The 4,272-nt window shown below is 46.9% G+C and overlaps 1 protein-coding gene across 1 annotated transcript in view; it reads right to left on the bottom strand.

The window, feature by feature from the left end:
- nfia (nuclear factor I/A) overlaps positions 1 to 4,272 on the bottom strand; it is a 165,972-nt gene that overhangs the window by 11,361 nt on the left and 150,339 nt on the right. The gene's annotated exons all lie outside the window — the stretch shown is intronic.

Here is a 4,272-nt window from a genome sequence, read left to right as displayed (position 1 = left end):
GCTGAACAAAGGCAGCAATCAGCTTCAAACCCGGACATCCGTCTCACCCCTTGCCTCCAGCCCCCTCCATCCCTCCATCCCATCGCTTTATTGACACAGAGCATGATGGCGTGATGGGATGAAAGGAGGAGGAGGAGGACTGACAGGACCCGGTGGGGAGTTTTCTGCTGAGCTCAGCACCGTGAGCCGGCTCCATCTATAACTCTCTCTCTGCGCTGCAGAGATGATCCTGGCCGGCGGAGCTGCACACACACCTTTCCCAAGCTCTGCTAGTGTTCATGCTTAACATCATCACATGAGACTGTGCAGACATAGAGCGACCGCTGTGAGTGTTTTCAATATGCCGTCAAAAATCGCACTTCCCCGGTTCATGACTCGGCCAAATCTGAGCGCACAGACATTTTCATTATCTCTACGTCCACTGCGAATAACAAATAAAATCAAATCCGTTCCCCAGAAACCTGAGATGTTCCTGTTTTATATACACACAGGACACAGGTACTTTACTAATTTGCTTTATTTGATTTCTTTTCAGAAGCAGCAAAGGTACAGTGCAGTAAGGAAGAAGCCAGGTGTAGAGGACAGGTTTAGACTTCACTGAGATATAAATGGAGCTTGGTGGCAGGACAGGACAGGCGTCCTCTCCCCCTCTCACAGTGAGCGCTGGACAACAGATGTTCTTTACCAACATTTTTCTTTCAAACCTTTTTGGTGGAATGTCTTTTGTTTGGGGGATAACAGAGTCTGAACAGTCTGAATGGGTAGTTTTGTTTTTCTTTGGTTTGAAGAGAAGTGTGCTATCTGGCCTGGCAACATGACCGACTAAGCTTCTTTTAGTTATCCGTGTGTGTAACTTGTCAGCAGCATGTTTATGTCTGCATACTAATTTTTGTAATAAAACTCCGACAACCCCAGAACTTGCCTAAGAACGATCACGTTTGCGTTTGCTGCAGTAACAAAGCGATCCAGGTACAGGTGTCTGTGCATCCAAGGGCTCACAGTAAACACGAGAAGCTAACCTTCGGCTCAGTTTAGTGGTGCAGGGTGAAAAACAGATGCATGCTAAAACCGCAGAGCTCCAGTTGTGGCCCACTGCTGACTGGCCCACAGCCTTTCCACGATGAGGAACCATGGGGATGTGCGCCCCCGGTCTGTGATGAACACTGCAGCCTGGAGGAGCACGCTGTGTTTCACTTCTGCTTTTATTGAAGGAACTGCGGCTGATCTCCTCTTGCCGCTTCCTGCCTTCTGTGTCTGAATCCTAGAGGTCGATGCTCTGCTCCACCCTGGCTGTTTGCCAGCTGCAGCTTCGTCTCATCTTTACTCTGATTAATGCTCTGTGTAGGTCGTTCACTCTATAACTTTTACTCTTGTAACCTTATTTAAATCATTTTATACATCTTAACCATTCGCTCATGTTTTTATGTTACAGCCTTTTATTGATTCTGAACTCAGACGATTCACTTTGAGAACCTTTCTGATGCTGCTCTTCTGTTTGAATGTGGTGTTTTGTGTCCATGTGCAGCACTTTCTAACAGTTTCATTATTATTATTAAAACTGCCACACATCTTTGTGCTGTGCTGCCCATATGGTGTTGGCACACAAGCAGGTGTGTGAGTGTTGCCAGGGGCAACAGAGGGCAGGAGGAAGGAGGAGTGGAAGAGCTTGAACCACTTTATTCGTCTTTTCATTCCTGTGTTGCTGTGCGTGAGTGTCGGGTGGGAATGCCTCCAGATGAAAGTACTGGAAGGTGCCAACTGGGTCATCGGCCTTCCTGTCTGCCTGTGTGTGTGCGGTGGGAGTCTTCTGCCATCACCTTAATCCCCAAATTGTTAACGTCTAAAATCCACTCTCCTGACACTCCAGAAGAAAAGGTGTGTGCACAAATGTGTGTGCATGAAATCGGTGTCAGTGCCAAGGTGCACCCCTGGCACTCCATTCTCACACCTTTGTGTGTGTGTGTGTGTGTGTGTGTGTGTGTGAAGCAGACTGAGCTTGTTACAAGTGTCTATAAACAGCAAAGTGGCTCAGAGACCTGCAGCTTCAGTACAGTCTGTGCAAGTTAAAATCTATAAGTGTGCATGCCATGAATACATGCACTCAGTGGTCAGTTTATTAGGAACCCCTGTCTCAGACTGAGTCAGTTTAATCTGACAGTGCTGCGGTGAATCCTCCTTTTTGAAGGTGCTGATGTTCAGTCTGGGATTGGCTCCAGCCCCCCCCGTGACCCCGTTCAGGGATTAAGCGGTAGAAAATGAATGATGTTCAGTCTGTGTTCAGGCCCATTCACAGGGGTGATGGTTCACCTGTGTGACCACTGTGGACTGAAATAAAATTTGTCTCCGGTACAGAACCGAGGCAGCCATCTGCGGCACCATCTCTCTGTCACACACACCCCCGATGAGGATGACACAGTGGGTTGGACACAGTGAGGGGATCTGGTTCGGAAGGAGAAGGTTTCCTCCCTCCAACAGAGGAGACCTGACGCTGCTCTAGAGACACGGCCCTGACTAGGCCCTGCTGGGCGCTGGGTGCTGGTTTCTCACCCAGCTGTGTATCAGTATGACACAAGTGAACAGCAGCACAAACTGCAGCCTGCACAGTGATTACACAGGTGAACCAACAGCTTTGTGAAACAGACTGAACATCATCACTGTTGGATCAGAATGACTAAGTCTGAGACAGGGGTTCGTAATAAACTGACCAATGAGTGTATACATACTATACATAGATTAATAAAGTAGCTTTTGTGCATCAATAACATTGGCCTTTAAGACGCCTCCAGATGTGGAAGGTGCAGCTCGGTACAAAGTCATTACATCAGGGAAAGTGAGTATTGTTAAACATAAAAAAAATCAGAAACTGCTTTGGGGGAGGAGGGGCAGAAACAGCTGGATGCAGCGAGAGCGGGAACTAAAGGGAAGTTGAGGAAGTATATGTGAAAAAGAGAGGAGCAGAGAGCGGCTGACAGGCGAGTGGGGGGTTAATGATGGATAGGAGAGAGAGAGTGGAACAAGGGATGATTGAAGAGGAGAAGTTTGAATCCAGTCTGCAGAAATATACTCAACTGACCAATTACATTTAATACAGGCCCGCCACACTAACCCATAGTCTCTCGCTCACACACACGCTCTCTCTCTCTTTGTGTGCTGCTTTAATAGGATATTGATCGACAGAGAGGGATTCGATTGGCCTGCCAGTGAATTGTGTAATGGCTGCACAACGCCAAGGTCACCCGCTGTGTGTGTGCACGCACTGTGCTCAATACCCCCCTCCCCTCCACCCCCGACCACTTCTCATCTTCTGGTAAGCTATAGGCTTCAGTCACCCCTGCAGACCCCTGTGTGTGTGTATGTGTGTGTCCGCTCACTGCCTTAAACAACAGCATTCCCTCACGCTAACACACCAACACCTGCATGAGTAAGTCGGGTGCAGCTGGAGTTACACCTTTTACATATTCATTCTCCATGTATATGTTTGTGTAGATGTTAGCTGAAGTTCACTGTTATCCGAGGACAGTTCAAGAGACGGAGCTGTCCGGCGTGAGGAGCTGACGCCACCTGCAGTGGCTCTCACTGCTGTAAATTATTCTAATGAGCTCGTCAGTGTCCTTCTACACAGAAACAGTCAGTCTGAAATGTTCCGACTTAGCTGCTGAGAATTCAGCCAGGGTAAGAGTCCTGCAAATGTGACATGGAACAAGTGAAAAATATTTTAATTCGCAGGTGTGGATGAGACTCAGTCAATGTGGGCTGGGAGGGGGTGAAATACAGTGGGTACGGAAAGTATTCAGACCCCCTTAAAATTTTCACTCTTTGTTATATTGGAGCCATATGCTAAAATCATTTAAGTTCATTTTTTTCCTCATTAATGTACACACAGCACCCCATATTGACAGAAAAACACAGAATTTTTGACATTTTTTGCAGATTTATTAAAAAAGAAAAACTGAAATATCACATGGTCATAAGTATTCAGACCCTTTGCTGTGACACTCATATATTTAACTTAGGTGCTGTCCATTTCTTCTGATCATCCCTGAGATGGTTCTACACCTTCATTTGAGTCCAGCTGTGTTTGATTATACTGATTGGACGTGATTAGGAAAGCCACACACCTGTCTACATAAGACCCTACAGCTCACAGTGCATGTCAGAGCAAATGAGAATCATGAGGTCAAAGGAACTGCCTGAAGAGCTCAGAGACAGAATTGTGGCAAGGCACAGATCTGGCAAAGGTTACAAAAAAATTTCTGCTGCACTTAAGATTCC

Source organism: Monopterus albus, unplaced genomic scaffold (assembly GCF_001952655.1).
Source record: "Monopterus albus unplaced genomic scaffold, M_albus_1.0 scaffold98.1, whole genome shotgun sequence".
Taxonomy (NCBI): Eukaryota; Metazoa; Chordata; class Actinopteri; order Synbranchiformes; family Synbranchidae; genus Monopterus; species Monopterus albus.
Note: the sequence above shows the minus strand (reverse complement) of the source record. Positions and strands in the feature narration are given on the sequence as shown.